This window comes from Manis javanica, chromosome 10 (assembly GCF_040802235.1).
Source record: "Manis javanica isolate MJ-LG chromosome 10, MJ_LKY, whole genome shotgun sequence".
NCBI classification, from domain to species: domain Eukaryota; kingdom Metazoa; phylum Chordata; class Mammalia; order Pholidota; family Manidae; genus Manis; species Manis javanica.
The window spans coordinates 42,085,025-42,110,504 of NC_133165.1; the positions used below are offsets into that span (position 1 = coordinate 42,085,025).

General features: G+C 43.0%; 1 protein-coding gene across 8 annotated transcripts in view; it reads right to left on the bottom strand.

Moving 5' to 3' along the window:
- RABGEF1 (RAB guanine nucleotide exchange factor 1) overlaps positions 1-25,480 on the bottom strand; it is a 102,817-nt gene that overhangs the window by 73,020 nt on the left and 4,317 nt on the right. Inside the window, exon 1 of one of the 8 annotated variants that reach the window (XM_037002595.2) lies at positions 7,230-7,309. The exons of the other annotated variants lie outside the window; for them this stretch is intronic. The gene's annotated coding sequence lies outside the window, so the exon portion shown is untranslated. Of the gene's footprint in view, positions 1-7,229; positions 7,310-25,480 lie in introns of those variants that run through there. 8 annotated transcript variants of the gene reach the window in all.

Here is a 25,480-nt window from a genome sequence, read left to right on the forward strand (position 1 = left end):
TTCATCTTCACCTGGACGACCCATACACAAGACATTCTAAACAACTCACTTGGTCAGTTTTGCCACAAAGCTTCCGAGATAGTCCCCATATTTTTAGACAGGTCCTAGCTCAGGACCTCAAACAGTTTCATCATGATCACTCCAAGTCCACCTTATAATACATAGACAATCTTCTACTCTGCAGTCTCTCGTGGGAACAGTCTCAACTTGACACTGCCTCCCTAACCTTCTAGCTTCCAGAAGTTACCGAGTATTCCCTGTCAAAGCTCAAATCTCTTCCCCTCCTATCACTTACCTCAGATTCCTTCTATCTCAACAAAGAAAGTCCATTACCTTAGACAGAAAATGGCTCCTCTCTGACCTGCCCATTCCCAAAACCAAGACAAAAATCCTTTCCTTCCTAGGCCCTTTCTAAGCCTAGCTAGATATTTTAGAACGTAGATCCCTAACTTCTCCCTGCACCGTTGGCAAGACCCCTGTACAACCTCAGCAAGAGCCCCCCCTAAAAAACCATTATCCTCCTCACCCCGACACTCCTTCATTAAGCTCCGTCAAGCCCTTGTACAAGCCCCAGCTCTCCATCTTCCTGATTTCTCGAAGCCCTTCTCATTATACATTCATGAGAGGTCTAGTCAAGCTCTAGGAGTCCTAGGCCAATATGCTTTGCCCCAGTAGCTTATATCTAAGCAATTAGACCCCACAGTTCAGGGATGGGCCCCCTGCCTACGAGCATTAGCTGCTAGACAGCTCTTGCAGAAAGAAGCTCATAAACTGACATTCAGAGCGCCCCTTACCATTCTGTCCCCACATCATCTAAAGGATCTCTTAACCTACAAAAGTTTACAGACTCTCCCTCCCTCCAGACTCCTGACCTTACTGTCCTCTTTCCTCCAAAATCCCGTTCACCCCCTTTGCCATCCATACCTGAATCATGACTTTTTCCTCCTTTACTGCTCTCTCACTTTTTTTCCTCATTCCTATTGTCTTCCCCACCACCCCAGCCTTCTTTGTATGGCAATTCAAAGTCAGACAGACTTACACACAGCATCAAACAAAAGTTACTGCCCTCATTGCCACACCAGACTGCCCTCTGAAAAGCTGCTCTGAGCCTTTACACCTCCACTTTCCTCCCTCCACTGAAGTGTTCACTAGCAGCTACCCTTATTCTCCCTACCTCTGCTTCCTCTATGACCAAAAACAAGCCTATTGCAGGCAATGGCCAGATACCTACGGGAGATGTCCCTACTAGTCTTGCATCATTCACTACATAGGTAACTTCCAGTACCCACAGTATTACTCCTCCAACCGTTTCATGAAATATCCCAACAGCTCATTCTCCTTATCAATCCCAGATCCCTGGGACTCTCGATGGGCTGCCAGAGTCACAGCCTCAGTTTACTATGGGGGGTCCTCGACCCCCCACGGTACCCTTCATATCTCTCAAAAGTATGTTCCCTCTCATTCCCAGATCTCTCAAGTTGCATCAGATATCGGACATTCCGAAAAAGTCATTATCCAAACTCTTGACAGCGCCTTTTCATCTTCTTATCCCCGCCCCTCTTCCCATTTCTCCTACTCTTCATTACAGCTCATTCAGGACACCACCATCTTTCTCAACCACACCCTTAACACAGCCAATTGTTTCTTGTGTGCATCACTACAGCGCCCACTGCTGGCCGCCGTGCCCCTTAATATTTCCAACTACTCCTTCCATGCAGAAAGACAACCCCTCTGCCCCCTGGCAGACATACCCCTATGGGAACCAGAATACGCAGATAATCTCACCATCCACCACTGTGTAAGCCCAACTCCACCCCCTTCCAGCGCACTTCACTGCCTCTCTATCTACACCCCTACCTCCGGCTCTAAGACTTTTACGCAACCGGGACACTTCTTTTAGTGTAATAGCAGTCTTTTCAACTCACTGCCTCTCAACTCCGATACACCCTGCATTCTCGTCACCCTAATCCCACAGTTAACACTTTACAGCATGGCAGAATTCCTTGAGCTCCAACCTCCCTTGCCCTCGCGCACAAAAAGAGCTGCTTTCCTTCCCATCATGGTCAGTAGCTCTTTGATCACCTCAGCCATTAGGGCAGGGTTTTCGGGAGAAGCCTTGGGTCACTCTCTATAGGCAGTTAGAGATCTCCACGCCAAACTTGAGGGAGCCCTGACATCCACTGCCTATTCCCTAGCCTCTCTCCAAAGACAGGTCACTTCGCTAGCTAAAGTCACCCTTCAAAACCGGCGAGCCCTAGATCTGCTTACAGCCGAGAAGGGCAGCACCTGCGTCTTCCTCTGGGAAAAGTGCTGCTATTACATCAACGAATCCGGCATTGTAGAAACTGACATTAACAAACTCACCGACCTTGCCTCCAGTCTCCACTCTGCTTCCAATTCCAACCCATTCTCGTCAATACTAACAAACCCCCTCCTCACCTAGCTCTGGCCCATTGCAGGCCCCATAATAATCATTCTTCTCGCCTGTCTCTTCTTACCCTGTGTAATAAAGTTCATCAAATCCCAAGTCGGAAAAATCTCTAATCAAGCTTTCAACCAGCTTTTACTCAGGAACTACCAGCTTCTGGCCACAGAAGATCCCTCACCCTCACGTGACCTCCTCACCACACGCTGAGATGGAGCCCTCTCTCCACTGGAAACTGTTCCTGGAAACAATAGCCGCAGACGCCTGGCTCCTGACACCCATATCCTCTTGGCCTACCTATGGTTACAGGGAACCTTCATTGATTTCCAAACCTGAAGAAGTCCACATCTACTCGTCCTTACTGCGGGGAGTCTTATCAACCCTTTCCTCCCAATCCTCAAGCCCTCACTCCCTTCTCCACCCCTGTTCAGCAGGAAGCAGCCAGAGAGAAAGCAACGTCCACAAACCCATAGAGGAGAAAGGGGGGAATGAAGGGTCCCCACCAGTAAGATGGCAAACTTCCGGCTTCTCTTCGGGGTCCTCAGTTCCCGCCGGCGCCACCTGAAGCCCAATCACCTCTCGCCCCCCTCCCAATCCCAGCACCTAGCCAACAGCCACCAGCCCCGTAGAAGTGACACCTCAATCAATTCATGCCCCCTCCTATATAACCCAGCACCTTTCCCTAATAAAGCGGAACTCTCCGGTGAATTGCTGCTATGTGTCGCTCCTTTCCTTTCAACCATCACTACAGAGGAAGTCAGAGGGGTCACACCCAGGGCCTGTTTGAGTACCACACACCAATAAACAGGCTTTTACTGAGCAACCTTGACATATAATTCAATTGGCCCACTCACATAAGGATAGAGTAAAAATGATCTCTGCTGCTGAGACAGCTGAGACTTTCTGCCCCAATGTTAGGATTTCTACTGGGCTGAGGTACCCTAAAAAAAACCAGAGAAGAACAAAGCCCAGGAGCTGTGTGTTTGCTTCCTCTCTGCATGCAAAACAGATTCATCTCAGAACAAAAACAAAAAAACACTTTATGTATTTGAGCAGTTTCCTACTATCTCCCCTGTGAGAGTTCTAATTCCTATTTGGGGTTCATGTCAAAGATCTTTCCTCTAGGCAACTCACCTGGGACTTAGGAAACATTTAATTAACACTATCGAAATGATAAACTATCCTTTACACCTTAGTTAAGAAATAAAACTTATAGGTAAACTATTTTCCTTAAATTTGCTTTTTTCCCAGTTATATAAGTAAAAGATGCTTACTCTAAAAAAGCTGAGATTAGACAAGTAGAAAATAAAGCAGAAAGAAAATAAAGAAAAATATCACCCAGAGACAGTCACTATATTCTTGTAGTGCTTTACCTACCCATCATTCACTTATTTATTCAACAAATCTTTATATGCTTTCTTATACTATGTGACAGGCATGTGGGATACTAATGTAAGAAAAATGAAGTAAAATAAATAAAGTAAGTAAAAACAAAGTTTCAGTTCTCGTGGCCTTTACTGTCTAGTATAGGAGATATGATTATCTAAAAGGTCTGAAAGAAGAAATTACAACACTATCAATACTGAGGAATTAATTCATTTAAAAACTACTAAATTTCACTTAAAATGTTTATGTGAAGCACTCTAAATATGTGTACATGGAATCTAATGAAGCTCTTATAATAATAGCCCAATAGTAACAAGTTAGGAAATATAAAAAGAGACCTCATTCTAATAGAATCAAAATGTAAAACCACCTAGGAAGTATTTTAATAAGAAAAACTATATGATCTCCATAAAAATACTGAGCTATAAAGAAGGCTTAACTAACTGGTAAGAGATACCAGGTGAGGTAAGACATACCAATTTTTAATGAAAAATTAAATATTACATAAATGGCAAATGTTTCAAAATTCATTAAATTTACTACAGATATAAACAAAAGTTCACTACAAATAAAATTCCAAAAGACTTTCTTGAACTTGACAGAATTATTCCATATCTTATCAGCAATAATAATTTTCTTTTCATTTTCTAAATTAATCTACTGAATTTCTATTTTCTGCAAATAAAGCAGTTAAAATAGTATGGAACTGGTGAATCACTAAACAGATTGATGCAAGTGAATGACAACATGATACATAAAATAATTTATTATTAGGAGGAGGAAAAAGTAAACCATGTTAGAATAACTGTATGGCAATCTGATACCCACCAAATTAAAGGTATCTTAAAGTGTTAAAGCTTTTTAAAGACAAATAGAAAAAGAGAACAAAAGTTAAGTATTTATGAAACTTCTAAGCTTACAAGCTGCAAGAGAAACAAAACATAAACACATATGAATACATAAATTGATACTTCTATCTACTTCTTTTAAAAGACCCTACTTAGAACCAAAACAGGCAAATAAGATACTAGGAAAACTATTTTAAGTAAATAGGACAATGTAGTATTTTATCATATTTAGAAATTATACAATAAAAAGAATTTGTAAATCTCTGACAAGCAAGATAAGGATACAAGAAGACCATCTGCAAATGAAAATAGCTTTCTGAAACAGAAATGGAACATTAAGGGTTTGTGCATTTTAAATTTTGATCTATGCTACCAAGCTGGCCTTACAAAAAGGTTATACCTACACTTACATTTCTACCTGCAGTGTAGGAGAAAATCTACTTTTCCACAAACTCATAAACAGTGCATTAATCTTTAATTTTTGCCAATCTGAAAGGCAAAAGAATCATTTGTTTTAATTTGCATTTCCTTAAGATTAGCCATCTTTATATTTATTGGTCATTAGTACACATATTTTAAGAATTTAACTGCTTATATTCTTTGCTTATTTTCTCTATCATCTTTTTTCTTTTTGTTATCTTTTAGTCCTTGAGTTTATATGTTATGAAGACACCATAGTTTTTTAATCAAAGACTTAGCATTTCAAATCTATATCCAATTTTACCAACTTTCATAGAAGGCTTCCAAATGAATGTGAAAGTCACACAAAGAATCAATGGCAGAGTTCCAGTGTTAAATATAACAAAGTATCCCAATAATTCCAAACGATAGTCAAACCCAAGGAATATAATGTAGAGTTTATGCAGCTGGAATGAGCAGAGTCAGCAGAGCAGCATTCTTAAGGAATTAGTTCTCGACAACAATTTATTGTACTAAATCGCACCCTCTTCAGTCAATGTGAGCATGCCACTGCCAGGCTAATCACTCAAAATTACATACAAAATAGCCTGGCTGCTCTGGTCTACTTCCTACCATGCTCTAGCCTCTCTTTCACGGAAGCAGCCAATTCCTCTATCGGCCAATTTATCCGGTAAGTAATTGACCACAATTATCTCTCTTAACTTCACTTAAAGTAACAACAAACTGCAATATGTAAAGTGGTTTCATCCATTATAGGTTAGTTTCCTTGTTTTTTCCAAAGATGTATCTTAGTTTTAGCTTTGCTGCAGCTAGGCAAAATGACCATATATATATATCTATGAGATAAGAGAAATACAAAAAGCAATTGTCTGGATAGAAATGTATTCAGGTTTGTTAGACAGCTCAAACAAATATTTGTATTGTTTTAAGCTTTTGAGAAGTGCCTTATGTGTAACAAATATTTAATCCAGTTAAACTGCAGAAACTTTCAAACTCTGCTAAAACCATCCCACCTGTTGGGGGTTGTCCTTACAAAAAGGCCCTAAGGCTCCGAAGACACAGACACAGAGGCCATGTGGCCATGCAGGCAGAGACTGAAGTGCCACACTGCAGGCCAATGATGCCAGCCGACTTCCCTACAGCCCTCAGGGACTCCTTAATCTCAGACTTTTAGCCTCCAAAACAGTGAAAGAATAAATTTCTGTTGTGGTGTTTTGTTACAGCAGCCCCAGGAAACTGACAGACCATCCAGTAAGAATTGTTGTAAACTCTATATATAATTAAAAGATAAGAGTTTTCCACAACTTGACAGAGAACTGTGGTTTCACAGTATCACTTGGTCTTTACAAACAGGGTACTCATATATCCCAGTTAGTGAGAATTTGTATTTCTAGGAATTTTCAAGGCGATACAGCTTAGAGCTAATTTTTGAGTACCACTGTTATAAAGTAAGCACCACAGCTACTAAAAGATTAATTTCTTCTCATGACTTCATTCCTGGGGGAAAGACTCTTCTGAATACAATGGATTAGCTCCCGCAGACCAACACTCCTGCTGAGAACTAGATACATTTTTTAAATCAGTGTTTAAAGCATCAGAAATCAGCTAAAGCAAAGAAATCCAGAAGGGTCTAGATTCTGAAAAAAGAGAGAAAACTACAGAGTAACAAGAACTGTAGAGTAACAAGATGACATTATGCAGCCTTTTTCCTGAAGTGCCTTTGTTGATTCTGAGGCAAAAGGTTGAAAATCCAGACTTTCCTTAGTCAGAGGAACCATGGAGCTTTTGGAAGAGATGAAAATCAAGACTCAAAGAGCCAAGATCCCAGTGGGAGAGAAGAGTAAAAGAACTGGACCTAACGAAGGTTTTCTCCAAAGGACATTTACCAAATTCTCAGCTGCATGGAGAGCAAAACAGGAAAGCCTCTGAAAATCAAGAGTGGAATTTTCAGCAGTCTCCCTGTTCTCAGGAGACAAAGATTACAGTATAGAAGTGACTGGGGAAGGGACCCCTGTGAATTCATTCACTAGGCTATCAGGTAGTTGGAAGCCCTGGATGGTTACTCGCTGGTAGTAAAGGCAAACTAGAAACATAGCCTTATCAAACCTGCACTGCAACCTCAACCATCAGCTTGTTCCTAATAGGATTACCTGGCTAGTGAAAGGGGGGAGAGATTCCCTCTCTGAAAAAGAACAGCATCCTCTGGAGCTTCATTTTCTCAACCATGTCCAACACATATACCTGAAAATCGAAAGGAAAAAACACACAAAGAAACAGATGTTCAGATGATCCACACACTGAAGTTAACAGAAATAACTTTTAAATAATGATGGTTATTTAAATTTCCTATTTTAAAGAGCTGGGTAAAAGCAGGGAAATAATATATAAAAAGATGAAGAATTTCAACTGAGAATTGGAATCGAAAATCAAATTGGAATTCTAGATCTGAAAAGTATAACTAAAATTAAGGATTCAAAGGGCAGATTTAACAGCAGATCAGACAAAGCAGTAGTTAAGATTGGTAACTGGAACCCAAGTCAATAAAATATCCATACTGAAGCAGAGAGAAAAACTAATAGACAATGTTGGGGGTAAGGAGAAGTGTAAAGATAATGAGGGACATTGTGAAAATGTCTACCAGGTGTGTAACTGGAATCCCAAAAGGAGACAGTAAATAGAGCAAAAGCAGTATTATAGGAAATAATGAAAATTTCAAAATTGATGAAAAGACAACCCACAAATTCAAGAAACTCTGTGAATGCCAAGCAGAAGAGATACATAGAAAACTATATAAAGATATAGCATAACTGTTGATTGTTAATTAAAAACAAAGATAAACTCTTAAAAGAGTAAGAAGCAACCAATGGAAAAAGACCTTACCTTTCTTAGCACCAATAAAACTAAGAGCTAAATTCTCAAAATTGGTAATAAAGGCAGAAGACAATGGAATGACACCTTGAAAGTGCTGAAAGAAAATAAACGCTCCACATTTATTTATTCTAAATAAAACAGGATGAAATGCTTAGTGACTACTTTCTTTAAAAATGAAAGAAAAATAAAGACAATTTCAGACAAAAAACTGAATAATTCATTATGGGCAGACTTGTATTAGAAGAAATACCAAGGGTACACTTCAGATGCAAAGAAAAATATCCTATCCCCAAGAGAAACACAGAAATACAGGAAGGAACAAAGAGTAAACATGTAAGTATACACAGATATTGATTATACAAAACAGTAGTTTCTTATGGGTCTTAAAATACTTGTAGAATTAAAATGGGTTAAACTAACACAGGCAGGTCAAAAACATGGGAGTTAGTATATATATATAAAGTTCTAGCATAATTGGAGAATTATAATAATAATTAAAGTTGTAATTATATTAGACTGTAATAAGTCAAGGGTATATGTTATAATCTGTAGTATAACCACAAAAGATTTGTAAAAGAACTGTATAACCACGAAGTTATTAGAGAGGAAAACTTAAATAATTGTGTAATAATCCAAAATGCAGCAAGAAAAAAGCACCTAAATATAGAGGAGTGATGTATTGTTTTTATACACACACAATAGTATACACAGCAGCAACAGTATATAGTAGTAATTTTACAACTCTTTTTGGGTTCTCGGACCCAATGCCAGTGCCTGAATGTGGGGGAAGGGAGTCTTCTCACACACACCACCAAGCAATTCTCCAACATCAGCTGGGGGTCTGAGAACTCAATTCTCATGCTCTCTGCCTGGAGACAGCACCAGATTCCCCAGGTTCAGAGCTCTGTCCTACAAGACTGCCCTCCACCCTGCCACTCTAGCAAGCCCCAGGCAGTTACTTGTGCTACTGACCTACCAGCTACAGATTGGAGATGACCATGACCTCCCACTTAGATCCCATTAATTTGCTAGAGGGGCTCACAGAACTCAGGAAACCACTTACATTTACCAGTTTCATAAAGGATACAAGTTAACAGCCAGATGAAGAGATACACAGGGCAAGGTCCCAAACTCTACAAGCTTCTATCCTTGCAGCATCTGGGGCCTCGTTTGGTGGCACATGGAAGCACCTCAAGCACAGAAGTTCCCTCTGACCAAGAAGCAGGACCCAAGAGGGCAGAAAGCTCTTCTCATGGGTTTTTGTGAAGGTTTCATTGCATAGTCATGATTGACTAAATTATTGGCCATTGGCTGATTCAACTTCCAGCCCCTGCCTTTGGGTGGGATCCAAAAGTCTCTCATTAACGTGGAAAGACACCCATTTCACCTTTCAGGCTCCAAAGTGTTTTCAGAACCTGTGGATGAAGACCAACTCGAACCTGGAAGCAAACAACTCGAACCTATTTCTTTAACTCATATGGCAAGGAGTCAAAATTTATCAAAAGATGGTAAATGATACACCAAATATAGCAACAATTATATTAAATGGAAATGGACTAAATATTCTAATTTTAAGATGAAAATTGTCAGACTTCAGAAAAAAAAAGTAAAACCAACTTTATGATGTTTTCTAAGATAAAGTTTGAAATATAAGGATGGAAAAAGATACAACATGCAACATTTACCAAAAGAAAGCTAGTTAAGCTATTCTGATACACTGGTAGACTTTTAAGGTAAAAAGAACTACTAATGATTAAAGATATGGCATAACTGTTGATAATTAAAAACAAAGATAAACTCTTAAAAGAAAGAGTAAGAAGCAACCAATGGAAGCAACCAGTGTTAAATCACCAAGAAAATTCTAATGTGAGACAAGTGGTTAGAAATTACTCATCACTAGGAGCTAAGAAGAATACTTTTACCAATAGCCTTGAAGGTCAATGCAAAACAATGGAAGTAACCAATTCTATTTGGAAAATCTATGGCAGTTCAAAAAAGGGCAGAACTGCACAGTAATGGAGTATAAATATCAGACTTATTTGCAGTACAGCAAAACTTCCTATGGTGAGTTCTCAAATGCTTGAACAAGGTATGAAATTTTTTTAAAATCACAAAACAAATGGTAGTTTACACAACAAAACCATATACATTAATAAAGATCAGGAGATATTCTAGGTGACATAGTGTTTACTAGACTGGGCAGTTTGATAAAGTCACTAAAATTCATAACTGTAAAAACTAGACTTCTTGAAATTAAACACTCAGTAAAAGAAAAAAAAAACTTTTAAATAGTATTTTCTAGTACTCAGATTCTTTTCCAAATACAGCTAAAGCATCCACCAAAGAATGAGAATGAAATCTTTGCATTATACACTTACTAAGTGGTAGTCTCCCCATAACATTATTGGTGTTTTGGGGGCTGGAACTGGTTGGGCCTAAAATCTAAACTCCTGATCAAATTGAGACAGGAATCATGGGGTGTAGTCAGAGTAGGGTGAGGGCCTTCGGGAAAAGCAAGGCAGGATTTTTACAGTCAGAGCAATGTAACTACATGCAAGGAAATCCCCCTATGAAAACTATGTTAAACACTAAGCTCTAGAGTCATTCTTCAGTAAGATCAGTTAATATTTTCCCCAGATAAAAAAGAGTAGCACATGTTTTTATTATGCTAATCATTTGTAATCTTGTGTACGATTCACTTTAGCATGCTAAAAGGGCCAGGCCTAGGTGCTGTCTTCCCTCCTTCAGACCTGATGAGGTGATTTGCAAACTGGGCAACTAATTTAGCAAGCAGACCCAGCTGTGAACAACACAGTTAAAAGGCAGGAAGGATTCCACCTTAAAGATAAGATTGCATTTTAATACCCAGGAAGTTAAGAAGTAGGATTCTTAACTTACTTTTTAGCAAACAATACCTCAGCCCACTTTGCTGGCTGGGCAGGCGGCCTTGTTTGATATGCTCCCAGACCAAGATGCCAGTATCTCAGGGAGAAATCAGAGCAGGAAATTCCTTGCTGCTCTAAATTTAGTTAATTCTAAATATTCAGGAACCATTTAACTCCATATCCCTAAGCCTTTATCTGGTTTCCAAAAATCCTCAACTGCCTATAAAACCCCTAGACAACACCCGGCCACGGACTCTCTTGTCCCCTCTGGGCATGAGTCAGGAGCTGTCCTCTCACTGTATTTCTCAATAAAAGCCTCTCCCTGGCTCTCCTACCTTGGGTGTTGCAAAATTCATTTTCACTCTGCAAACAAGAACCCTGGCATCAAAATCTTCTGTCAGAATCTAAAAGCTTTAAATTTCAAAAGACTCTCAACATTTCTCAAGCACTAGTTTATTTATATGATAGCAAATTAATAAGTTGAGCTTATTATTATATACACACACATATTCATATTTATATGTACTATATATTTTTTATTTTATATATAAAATACTTCATATTTTACATATACTTACATACAACTCTCTATATTTTTATTTATATACATGTGTATGTATATATTGTAAGAATATAGTAATTTATCCTCCATTTACCCCATGGTCCGAAGCACATAAGCAGGTGAGAATTATGCCTGGGCTTGCCTGGGGCTTGACTGGAGGGGATCCGCCACAATAAAAGGCAACACGCTGCTGCCCTGTCTCTGTGTCTGTCTCGCTGCCCTCTCTTTCTCTGTCTGTCTTTCTGTTGCTCTCTCTCTCTCTGACTGTCTCTCTCTCTCTCTCTCTGCTCTCTCCCTCTCCCTCTCTCTGTCTCTCTCTCCCCACCCCCCTCTGGGGCAGCCATTTTCTCCTTCAGATAATAAAGTCTCTTGCATAGGCCCTTGTCTCCTGAGTCATTCTGGGTAAGGAGGGTCGCGGCGAGATACCCTTTCATGGGTGCCGTGACTCGGATGAGGCTCTCCCATTGACTTTGCTCTTCCTCGGGGAACCTGAGCTGCTTGGGGAACCCTCACTGCCCGATCCTCCTCCACGGGCTCACCGTCCATTTCCCCGGTCGCTCGTCTTCTCACCCAACACTGGCCTTCAATTTGGTGAGTCTCCCCTTCATGGTCGACTTAAATGTCACTTTGGAACCTGGGAAGTGACCGTTGAGTGTCCGGCACCCCCAAGGGCTCCTCTGGGACAGGGGCACCCCCAATCATGGCTTTCAGAGTCACAGTTGATCCCCATAGTTGACCCTTGGTGAGAATCCTCATCCACTGAGGCCCAGCCTCCCTTTATCTACGTATCTACTTGACTTGAAAACTCCTGGTACCAGGTACCGAGCCTCCCTGGTGCTTTCGCCTCAACCCCACAGTTAGAGATGGTGACGACCCCCTAACTGTGCCTGGTCTTCTCCTCGACCTTCTCAATCGCTGAGGGACGCCTCAGTGACTTCTGAACGGTCTCATTCTCACCATGGGATCTGGCCCCTCTGTTCCTGCAGATTCACTGCTAGGGTGCTTACTAAATAATCTAAAGCCCCTCCACCTCACTCCCGACCTCAAACCTGTTCACTACTGTAATGTGATCTGGCCACAATATCCCTTGGACAATCAGTCTAAATGGCCCCCAAATGGCTCTTTAGATCCTAAAATTCTCCGCGACTTATACAACTTCTGTGAGTGTACGGGCAAATGGAAAGAGATCCCATATATCCAGGCTTTCTCTTACCTCCGAACCAAGTTCTTCTCTGTCTCCCGTGCAATCCTAAACACCTACTACTTGCCTTAAAGTCCACACCCCTAAGCTTTTTTCACATTCCCAAATATCCTCAACTGCCTATAAAACTCCTAGACAATGCACTACCACAGGCTCTCTTGTCCCCTCCTGGCTCACGCCAAGAGCTCTGTCTGTCCTCTCACTGTATCATTATGTCTCAATCTGTATGTTTGTGTCTAAGTGTGTAAATGAAAAATATTTTTCTACCTCCAGATGGTATTAATAAAAATTGATTTAAAGACAAGTGCTTGTAAAAATTGGGCATACTAAAATTTCCAGAAAATTCTATTAGAAGATATTAAGCATTAATGATATAAGTTGAACTGAATAGACACGTCCTTATGGTTATCAGCTGCCTAAGTTTACTGAAAGTCATTTAAGTTGATGGTGTCTATTAAATCTTTCAAAGAAAAATGCTTAAAGCGAAGTGTAGCTTTGTCTAATGTGAGTGACTATTTAAGCAAGTGCCTTAAAACTTTTAACAGCTTCCCAAAATCAAATTCAAAAAGGTGATTTTTACCTCTAGTTCACTCTGATATTTTCTAGAGGGCCCCTGAAACATGTCAGAGGAATTTTTTCTCATTGAGGAAAATATTTGGCTAATTTGGCTTATTTATTTGCTTAATTACCTAGAAGGCACTATCACAGAGAATGATGCTAAACTTTGTTACTGAATGTTTTGTGTCACAGAAATATCCAAATTTCCTTACGACAACTGTCTCACAGTAAGCTCTCATCTGATCTTTAACCACTATCATTTGTAAGTCTTTTGTCATCTATATTCCTTGTTTTATTACTCCTAAACTAGTAAAACACTAGATTTCAGCAGAACAGTTATTAGTTACATAGGATTAAGTAAACTAAGGAAGATAATTTTGTGGCTTTTTGTTTCAAATGTTGTTGATAAAGTGTTTTAAGCTTTTTCTCTTAGGCTGACAACAGTTTAGTAAATGACTGCCTTTATAAGCAGAATTGAAACTTTATCTTTCTCTCCAGAATTTAAAAACTCTCAGTGACTATTTTTATATTTCATGGCAGTATGTTTACTTGCACAAGTTCAATAAGAATCTGCTTTCCTTGTAAGAGGACCAATTAAAAACACCGGTTATATTACCAAGGCTTTGACTGGAACCTCATACCTGAGAGACACATGTGTAAACTCAGATATGAACAGCTTTAAGGGACTAAGATTGACTTTATAAAGCCAACCAAGCCCCTTAGAAGAACTGGCCTGGTAACTTGCTTACAGGGTTCCCAGCAGCCTTACCAGGTGAGTAAGGAAGATCACTTCCTGGCAAGTGCAGGAACCTCAGGAATGTCTTGGGAACCTCAAGAAGAGAGGAATTCACCCAAATCTACAGGTACTACAGGCACAACCTGATGGCAAGTATGGCTTAGTTAGCTTTCTGGCCTCAAGAAGCCCTTAAAAGTTCAATATGAAATTCCTTACAAAAAGTTTCAGCAAATCCCATGTAATCAATTACTCTTCTTGCTGCACTTATGCAAATAATCAAGCCAACTGTTAATTATTTTCTTAATCTGGTTACTTCTAATAAAAAAGAGGGTGATTTTAGAGAAAACTATTATTTCAATAATGCAATCTTATCTATACTAAATCCTAATACTAGTCATTGAGATGTAAACTCGATCCAGAATTCTAGTTTCCCCATAATACCTGGCTATGATTCTCAATTAGACTCTTCATATTTCTAGTTCTCATATTAAGCCATGCATTCTTAATCTCATCAAGTTTGTCCTTCCAGAATGAAAAATCCAACTCCAGATGTTGCTACTTAACCTAATAACAATTTGTTCTATCTTGCCTAACAGCCACAAAACTGCAAATAGTAATAGAAATGAAACCCGGAATAGAAGTGCCAACCTCCTGAGGCCCTCTCAACTGACCAGTGATGGAGATCTAGCTGCACCCTTTACTGCGCCCCCTCTCAGCATGAAGCAGCCAGAGCGGTCGTCGCCCCTTTTCCCTAGCAGCAGCTAGAGTCTCTATCTGTAGAGGGGAGAATGAGACAGGGACCATAGGATTTAGAATAAGGTGAGAGCCTCTGAAGAAAGCAAGGCAGGATATTGGCAGTCAGAGCAATGCAAAACTACATGCTAGGAACCACCCCCCTACTAAAACTATGTTGAACATTAAGCTCTAGAATCATTCTTCAGTGAGATCAGTTAACATTCCTCAGATAAAGAAGAGTAGCACATGTTTTATTATGCTAATCATTTGTGATCATGTGTAAGATTCACTTTAGCATACTAAAAGGCCCAGGCCTATGTGCTGTCTTTCCTCCTTCAGATCTGATGAGGTAATTTTGCAAACTGAGCAACTAACTGCAGACCCAGCTGTACACAGCATAGTAAAAGACAAGATTCTTTAGCAAATAGACAATACCTCAGCCCACCTTGGGAGCTGAGCAGGCAGCATTTTGATATACTCCCAGACCAAAACGCCGGTATCCCAAAGAAAAATCGAGGCAGGAGATTCCTTATGTTAAGTTATTTTTAATATTCAGAGAACACTTAAGAAGTCCTTCCCCAAGGCTTTAAAGATAGTCCCCACCTTTTTGGACAAGCTCTAACACAAGACCTCAAATCCCTTAATCCCTCGAGCTCCACCCTCCTTCAATATGTAGATGATCTCCAGTGCAGTCCATCCCTACAAACCTCTCAACAGGATACTATTCTCTTTTTAAACTTTATCTCAGAACACAGCTATGGAGTTTCACCCTCCAAAGTTCAGCTGTCTGCCGCTCAGGTCACATACCTGGGAGTTCAGCTCGCCCTGCGCTACAAAGCCATTACCATAGACAAGTAAAAACTTCTCCAAACCATGCCCATTCCAAACACCAAGCAACACCATCCCTAACTCCCAAATGGCAAAGACCATACACGGAATCCTTTCCACGCCAACTGCGGTTGAACTCCAGGGTCTTCCCCATTAGATACACAACTCCCACCTTAAGCCGTATGTCTCAGCTTATTCCCCTCCCACCAAATCTCCCACAGGTTCCTAATCCTCCACCCTGACGGGACCTCTTACTCTCCGCATTTTGCGCAGCTCATCTCTGAAGGGTCCACACCAGTAAGATGGCAAACTTCCGGCTTCTCTTCGGGGTCTTCAGTTCCCGCCGGTGCCACCTGAAGCCCAATCACCTCTCGCCCCCCTCCCAATCCCAGCACCTAGCCAACAGCCACCAGCCCCGTAGAAGTGACACCTCAATCAATTCATGCCCCTTCCTATATAACCCAGCACCTTTCCCTAATAAAGCGGAACTCTCCGGTGAATTGCTGCTACGTGTCGCTACTTTCCTTTCATTGGTGCCGAAACCCGGGAGATAGGACACCCCAACTGGGCCCCTCTTCCCCCCGACACCAGCAGCAGCTTGCCCTCGTCCTCTTTTTCTGGCGCTGGCTCATCACACTCACCACTCCTCTCTGGCCTTTAGGTAAGTTTTCCCCCTGGAGTGGGCCACTCTTCCCAGAGCTATCGCAGTGCCATTGACCGTGATCGTCCGGCAAAGCCCTGACGCTCGGGGATGAGGAGGGAACTCTCCCTGCCTCAGGCCTTCACGGCTGCGGCGGACCCTCAGGCCCCTCCTCCGACAGTCATAAACGCATTCACCGTCCCTTCCATCAGTGCTGAAACTTTTTAAGCAAAATTTCCCCGGGGTGGGCCACTCTTCTCCGAGCTATCGCAGTGCCATTGACCGTGATCGTCCGGCAAGGCCCTGACGCTCGGGGACAAAGAGGGAACTCTCCCCGCCTCAGGCCTTCATGGCTGCGGCGGACCCTCAGGCCCCTCCTCTGACAGCCATAAATTCCCGCCTCAAGCCTTCACAGCTGCGGCAGGCTCTCAGGCCCCCCCCTCCAACAGCCATAAATGAGGTGACTCCTTTGCAGATGAGAATGCTCCCTTTCCCCGCCCCCTCCTCCTTGTTCCGTCCGCCGAAATCTGTTCTGTCTGCCGAAAACGCCTAGCGCTAGGTACCTCGTGACTCCGGCACTCTGCCTTCTTAGGGAAGTCTGGGTGACGACCCACATTTCCTAAGAAATTCCGACTCGTATACGAGTTTCCGCAGACCACCAAGGATAATCGGGGATGCCCTTTGTCTCCTTGCAGTCTGCTTCCAGTCCGAGGATCTCCGTTCATCTTCCCGTTTGTCTCCTTCTCTGTCCTTTAGCCATGGGACCCTCCTCATCCCTCCCTGAAAGTTCACCTCTTGAATGCCTGCTTAAGCATCTGGCTACCCTCTCCCTGACACCTGATATAAAACCAAAACTTCTCCGTAAATATTGCTCCCAAGATTAGCAGACATACCCCCTAGACAATAACAACCAATGGCCCGCAGGGGGAACTCTTGATCCTAACATCACTCGCAATCTCTTTAACTACTGCCAGCGCCTGAAAAAATGGAAGGAGATTCCCTATATCGAAGCTTTCCGCCTCCTCCTCCTCCCCCCACCCCCTCCCAAATTCTCCTAGCCTGCAAGCCACCGCCCCGCAGAAGCCTCCGGTTCACTCCCTTCCCCTTCTTCTCCTACAACAGCCCTTCTCCCTTCCTCCCCCACCATCTCCTCCCCCATCTCACCTCCTCTGCCTTCGTCCCCCGCAGATTAAGCCTGAGCCTTTCAGCCCCCCCTTTAACTAAGTCCCAGGGGCCTCCTCCATCTTTGCCCTCATCACCTATTTCTCCCCTGTTAGGGACCGCATTTGTCTTCTCACATGTTTGTAGAGAGAATGAGAAAGCACCTTCCCCCATGTCTGAACGCAGCATGGGAAAGCACAAGCTAAAGAACAACCGGTGCAGTCCTTAGAAGTTATATGTCCACAAAAACATGTGCAGTCCTTAGAAGTTATCTGTCCACAAAAACATATCTTGCCAAGACTCCTCACTCTGAAAATAGGGAGACCTTGAAGATGTGTAGAAACACCGCCCCTGCTTCTAAATATGCCCTTCCCCCACTTGCAGATGTGGCAGGAATAGAGAACAAAGAACATTCTGTTTACACATTCCATAAGCAATTAACTGGAGCGCTGCTGTAGCTCAGTTAGTAGAGCATGGGACTCTTAATCTCAGAGTCATGAGTTCAAACCCAACTAGAGCTGCAGAAGTAAGCAGCTGGGCTGCTAGCTGGCCGCACGTGGGTCCGATTCTATCTTTCTTTATTTTCTTTGCCCCCCTTCTGCACTTCAGGACCTGCTCGACTAGGCACGGCTAGACCGCGTGACTCCCCCACAGACTGAGCCAGAACCATTCAGTCCCCCTCAGACTCAGTCCCGAGAGCCTCCCAAAATTATCGCCCCCCTCCGGGAGGTAGCAGAATCCGAAGGCATCGTGCGCATTCACATCCCTTTCTCCTTAGGAGATTTAGCCCAACTAGAGAAACGCCTAAGTTCCTTTTCCACTGATCCCATGACATACATCAGGGAGTTTCAATAAACCCTCCAGTCTTACAGCCTCATGCATCATGACATTTTCATGCTCCTGGCCAATACTCTCCTCCCTGAAGAGCGTAGACGAGTTTGAGACTTCGCCCAAATGCATGCTACCGAGACCCATAGGACTGACCCCACCTATCCCTCTGGCCCCACTGCTGTCCCCGAACAAGACCCACACTGAGATTATAACACCGCCATAGGTCTCCGCTCTCGAGATATTTTTGCCTCCTACTTAATAGCAGGTCTGAAAAAGGCAGCTTGTAAAGTAGTCAATTTTCAAAAGCTCCAAGACATAATTCAAAAGAGAGACGAAATCCCCTCTGAGTTCTTAGACAGACTCACTCAAGCCCTATTACAGTATACCAGCCTGGACCCAGAAACACCTGAAGGAAGACATGTCCTTATAACATACTTCCTAGCTCAAAGCTACCCCGACATTAAAGCTAAACTCAGAAAGTTAGAACAGGGCCCCGCTACCCCACAGACTGAGATCCTAAGAGTGGCCTTTAAAGTCTTCCATAATTAAGAGGAGGAGAAAGAACGCGGAAAACAAAAGGCTGATCAGGCCAATTTCCAGATGTTGGCCCAGCTGATAAAACCACAACTTGGGCGCCCCTCTACAGACAAGCCCCCCCTCCAGGAGCTTGTTTCAAGTGCGGAAAAGAGGGACATTAGTCAAGAGCGTGCCCCTCCCCCAGATCTCCTACTACCCCATGTGCCAGATGCCACAAAAAAGGCCACTGGGGGTCTGATCGCCCAACCACGAGAAGGGGAGGCTGGACGAACAACGCCCATCCTAAGCCCGCCGTAGTGGGGCTGGCAGAAGAAGATTGATGGGGCCCGGGGGCTTCTCGCCTGACCATTTCCACCACCAAACAGGAGCCCAGGGTTACTTTAACAGTAGACAGTCGCCCCATCTCCTTCCTCCTAGATACAGGAGGCACCTTCTCAGTCTTGTGAGAATACCAGGGCCCTACCACGCCAGCCATTACTCCTATAGTCGGGGTAGGAGGTAAACAGATTTTCCCATTAAACGGCCCCCCTTTTATGCACAATCCAAGACAATCCCATACCTTTCTCCCACTCCTTCCTGGTTATGCCCCAGTGTCCCATCCCTTTACTAGGACGGGACATCCTTTCCCTCCTCCACGTTTCCATAACTATATCCACTCCCACAGCCCCCAGTACTCCCTTTCTGATGGCCCTCATAGCCGACGACCCCCCTCTACCCAATGAAAGCTCCGGTTCCGCCCTCATACACCCTGTAAATCCCAAAGTTTGGGACATTACAAGCCCCTCCATGGCTCTATGTCCTCCTGCCTCTATCAAATTATGTGACCCCTCTCAGTATATCTGTCAGGCCCAATACCCCTAACCACTTCAGCCCTCATAGGCCTCCAACCCATCATTCAAGATCTCTTAAACAAAAATTACCTCAGACCCACTCACTCCCCATTTAATACCCCCATATTAGCTGTTAAAAAAACCAACGGATCTTTCCACCTTGTTCAAGCCTCATCAACATAGCCGTTGTCCCTATCCATCCCTTAGTTCCAAATCCATACAGCCTTTTATCGCAAATCACTGCCTCAGCATCCCACTTCTCAGTCCTAGATCTCAAAGACCCATTTTTCTATCCCTCTAGACCCCTGCTCCCAAGATTTTTTCATCTTCACCTGGACAGACCCATACACAAGACATTCTGAACAACTCACTTGGACAGTTTTGCCACAAAGCTTCAGAGATAGTCCCCATATTTTTAGACAGGTCCTAGCTCAGGACCTCAAACAGTTTCATCATGATCACTCCAAGTCCACCTTATTATAATACATGCACAATCTTCTACTGTGCAGTCCCTCGTGAGAACAGTCTCAACTTGACAATGCCTCCCTACTTAACCTTCTAGCTTCCAGAAGTTACCGAGTATCCCCTGTCAAAGCTCAAATCTCTTCCCCTCCTGTCACTTACCTCAGATTCCTTCTATCTCAACAAAGAAAGTCCATTAACTTAGACAGAAAATAGCTCCTCTCTGACCTGCCTGTTCCCAAAACCAAGACAGAAATGCTTTCCTTTCTAGGCCTGGCTAGGTATTTTAGAGTGTAGATCCCTAACTTCTCCCGGTTGGCAAGACCCCTATACGACCTCAGCAAGAGCCCCCCTAAAGAACCATTATACTCCTCACCCTGACACTCCTTCATTAAGCTCCATCAAGCCCTTGTAGAAGCCCCAGCTCTCCATCTTCCTGATTTGTCGAAGCCCTTCTCATTATACATTCATGAGAGGTCTAGTCAAGCTCTAGGAGTCCTAGGCCAATATTATGGCCCATCCTTTGCACCAGTAGCTTATCTCTCCAAGCAATTAGACCCCACAGTTCGGAGATGGGCCCCCTGCCTACAAGCATTAGCCGCTAGACAGCTCTTGCAGAAGGCAGCTCATAGACTGACATTCAGGGTGCCCCTTACCATTCTGTCCCCACATTACCTAAAAGATCTCTTAACCTACAAGTTTACAGACTCTCCCTCCCTCCAGACTCCTGACCTTACTGTCCTCTTTCCTCCAAAATCCGGTTCACCCCCTTTGCCATCCATACCCAAATCATGACTTTTTCCTCCTTTACTGCGCTCTTGCTTTTTTTTTTTCCTCATTCCTATTGTCTTCCCCACCACCCCAGCCTCCTTTGTATGGCGATTCAAAGTCAGACAGACTTACACACAGCATCAAACAAAAGTTACTGCCCTCATTGCCACACCAGACTGCCCTCTGAAAAGCTGCTCTGAGCCTTTATACCTCCACTTTCCTCCCTCCACTGAAGTGTTCACTAGCAGCTACCCTTATTCTCCCTACCTCTGCTTCCTCTATGACCAAAAACAAGCCTATTGCAGGTGATGGCCAGACACCTACAGGAGATGTCCCTACTAGTCTTTCGCCATTCACTACATGGGTAACTTCCAGTACCCACAGTATTACTCCTCCAACCATTTCATGAAATATCCCAATGGCTCATTCTCCTTATCAATCCCAGATCCCTGAGACTCTCGATGGGCTGCCAGAGTCACAGCCTCAGTTTACTACGGGGGGTCCTCGACCCCCCATGGTACCCTTCATATCTCTCGAAAGTATGTTCCCTCTCATTCCCTGATCTCTCAAGTTGCATCAGATATCAGACATTCCGAAAAAGTTATTATCCAAACTCTTGACGGCGCCTCTTCATCTTATCCCCGCCCCTCTTCCCATTTCTCCTACTCTTCATTACAGCTCATTCAGGACACCACCATCTTTCTCAACCGCACCCTTAACACAGCCAATTGTTTCTTGTGTGCATCACTACAGCGCCCACTGCTGGCCACCATGCCCCTTAATATTTCCAACTACTCCTTCCATGCAGAAAGACAACCCCTCTGCCCCCTGGCAGACATACCCCTATGGGAACCAGAATACGCAGATAATCTCACCATGCACCACTGTGTAGGCCCAACTCCACCCCCCTCCAGCACACTTCATTGCCTCTCTATCTACACCCCTACCTCCGGCTCTAAGACTTTTACACAACCGGGACACTTCTTTTAGTGTAATGGCAGTCTTTTCAACTCACTGCCTCTCAACTCCAATACACCCTGCATTCTCGTCACCCTAATCCCACAGTTAACACTTTACAGCATGGCAGAATTTCTTGAGCTCCAACCTCCCTTGCCCTCGTGCACAAAAAGAGCCGCTTTCCTTCCCATCATGGTCAGTAGCTCTTTAATCACCTCAGCCATTGGGGCAGGGTTTTCAGGAGAAGCCTTGGGTCACTCTCTATAGGCAGTTAGAGATCTCAATGCCAAACGTGAGAGAGCCCTGACATCTACTGCCGATTCCCTAGCCTCTCTCCAAAGACAGGTCACTTCGCTAGCTAAAGTCACCCTTCAAAACCGGCGAGCCCTAGATCTGCTTACAGCCAAGAAGGGCGGCACCTGCGTCTTCCTCCAAGAAGAGTGCTGCTATTACATCAACGAATCCGGCATTGTAGAAACTGACATTAACAAACTCACCGACCTTGCCTCCAGTCTCCACTCTGCTTCCAATTCCAACCCATTCTCTTCAATACTAACAAACCCCCTCCTCACCTGGCTCTAGCCCATTGCAGGCCCCATAATAATCATTCTTCTCGCCTGTCTCTTCTTACCCTGTATAATAAAGTTCATCAAATCCCAAGTCGGAAAAATCTCTAATCAAGCTTTCAACCAGCTTTTACTCAGGAACTACCAGCTTCTGGCCACAGAAGATCCCTCACCCTCACGTGACCTTGTCACCACATGCTGAGATGGACCCCTCTCTCCACTGGAAACTGTTCCTGAAAACAATGGCTGCAGACGCCTAGCTCCTGACACCCATATCCTCTTGGCACCATTGGAATCAACAGGTCCTCAACCTATGGTTACAGAGAACCTTCATTGATTTCCAAACCTGAAGAAGTCCACATCTACTCATCCTTACTGTGGGGAGTCCTATCAACCTTTTCCTCCCAATCCTCAAGCCCTCACTCCCTTCTCTGCCCCTGTTCAGCAGGAAGCAGCCAGAGAGAAAGCAACGTCCACAAACCCATAGAGGAGAAAGGGGGGAATGAAGGGTCCCCACCAGTAAGATGGCAAACTTCCGGCTTCTCTTCGGGGTCCTCAGTTCCCGCCGGCGCCACCTGAAGCCCAATCACCTCTCGCCCCCCTCCCAATCCCAGCACCTAGCCAACAGCCACCAGCCCCATAGAAGTGCACCTCAATCAATTCATGCCCCTTCCTATATAACCCAGCACCTTTCCCTAATAAAGCGGAACTCTCCGGTGAATTGCTGCTATGTGTCGCTCCTTTCCTTTCAATCTCCACTTCCACTCATCACTGAAGAAGTTTCTGCCAGCATGGAGTCCTAAGACCTCCCTTACAACAGCCATGCGTCATGCCTCAGGATTGTTAACCCTGGTCTCAACACTTACTCTCTCACCAGACCTATCTTCCCAATGCCAGCCCTTTCTTCTCTTTCAGACTGTCCAAAAGATTGGACCATCAAGAATTCTCTTTGCCCTACAGGTTGCTTTTCTGCCTACACATATGTCCCAAGAAATGCTATTAATTCAGCCACCCTATGTAAACATAGCAATCAGCCCAAATGCAAAAAATTTCTAACCAAACCTTTAACCAGCTTATATTACAGGATTACCAACCCCTCTCCAAAGATGATGATTCTTATTGAACCTGGAAAATGCCATCGCCACTGCAGACCAAGGGCTCATCTGAGGACCGCCCCCCATCAATACAAAAATGAACTTCATTGCCCCTAATCAGCAGGAAGCAGTTACTGAAGACTAACCTTCACCCCTTCCGAAATCCTCTACCATTTATAAAACAGAAAAGGGAGGAATGTAAGAATATAGTAATTTATCCTCCATTTAACCCAAATGTCCCAAGCACATAAGCCAGTGAGAATTATGCCTGGTCTTGCCTGGGGCTTGACTGGGCTTACCCTGCCTTATCTCTAAACATCCTGACCCTCCCCCAAAGCAACAAGCCCAACGGATTCGCCACAATAAAAGGCACCACGCTGCTGCCCTCTGTCTCTGTGTGTCTGTCTCGCTGCCCTCTGTTTCTCTGTCTTTCTCTCTGCTGCTCTCTCTCTGACTCTGTTTCTCTCTCTCTCTCTCTCTCTGCTGCTCTCTGTTTCTCTCTCTCTCTCTCTCTGCTGCTCTCTCTGCTCTCCCTGCTCCCTCTCTCTCTCTCTCTCTCTGCTCTCTCCATACCCTTTCATATATAAACACACACACACACTCTCACTCTCTCTCTCTCTCTCTCTCTTTCTTTGATTCAGTTACTAGCCAAAGTACGGAAAAGGCAAAAGTTACGAGAACAAATCAATCTGTCTGCGGTATATTCCCAAATATGTCCAAGAACAAAAGTAGGCTCTTGAAAAAAAGTGGTATCTACTTCATACAGCTGATACTCAAAGGACTTAATACTGAAATTTAACATTGTGATCAGAAATTCTATTTCCTGGGGCAGGTATAACACAATGTTTTGTAAAAGCATCAGCAGTTAGCATTTGGGTATAAAAACACTCTGCCATCTGATTATTCCTCAAAAATGATATTTAAGATGTGAACATTCTTAACAACAAAATATATGAAACCCTAGACAACATCTACACATTTATCACACTACAACCCCAATTGCAATGGTTAATTTATGTAAATAAAAAAGTAATCCAATTTGCTAAGTAGAAGCCATATTACTTGCTGAAACATTAATTATAATGTATTTGAGACATTATATTTCATCATTGTATAGTGTTGTTTTTTGTTTTCACATGTTTATTTGCATTCTTCTAACACCCTATTCAAAACTTTGGTCCCAAGCCCAACTCATTTTACAGGTACCACATTCAAAAAACAATGTCAAAAGCTCTATGGAAATGCAAATAAGGAACTTCTATGTTACATAACCATATTTAAGCAAGGACAGTTCCGTCCACTGTTTACTGATTAAGGATAAATAAGGATATCCTCTATTCTCTAGTTTCATAGGCTAGGTCTCAATTTACAGTATACTGTATAGAAACTACAATACTTCAAAATAAAATCATCTAGAATTACCTGGAATGGTCTCATATGAAAACTCACAATAAAAAAATGTTTACTTATCAGCACAACTCTAATGCAATACAAGTCCTAATAAAATAAAGTTAAGATTTGGGAACACATTCCCCTAACAATGTCACTATAAATGTATGACCTAAATTCATCCTGTATCATGGCAGGGTAATCACCAGGTAAAGTTTTACTCTAACATACAAACCTTTTTCCAGAATGGCACATTATCAATGGCATATATATATATATATATATATCACTGTGGCTTTCCTGATCTCGAGACAAATTTATAGCAAATAGAAAGAAATGTATGTATTTTAGAGTTAAACACATAAAATAATATTCCCACTTCTCCAACCCTGATGCCTAAAAGATGTACTTTTCCCCCAGCTTTAGGAAAATGTCCTGAACTTGTAGCTCCAGCCTATTTTTTTAGATAAGAAGATCTAGAACTGTTCAAGGCCTTTTTGTACTGGGTTCTGATACTTGGCAGTGTTTACTTCTATTGTTTAGATCTAGCCCCACCTTGTGGGTCATAGTCTAGTCTAGTGCAGATAGTATAAAGTCATAATTGAGTTCAGGCACTGAGTGGGTCAGACTACCTGAGTTCAAATCTCCATAACCTGTATGACTTGTAACTGGTTAGTGCTCTGAACCACATTTCTTTATATATTTCTTTTAAGGAGGTGGTATGAGGGGAGAAGACACTGAGATGGTGCATGTAAAGAGGTCATTATTAGCACATTACCTGGCCCAC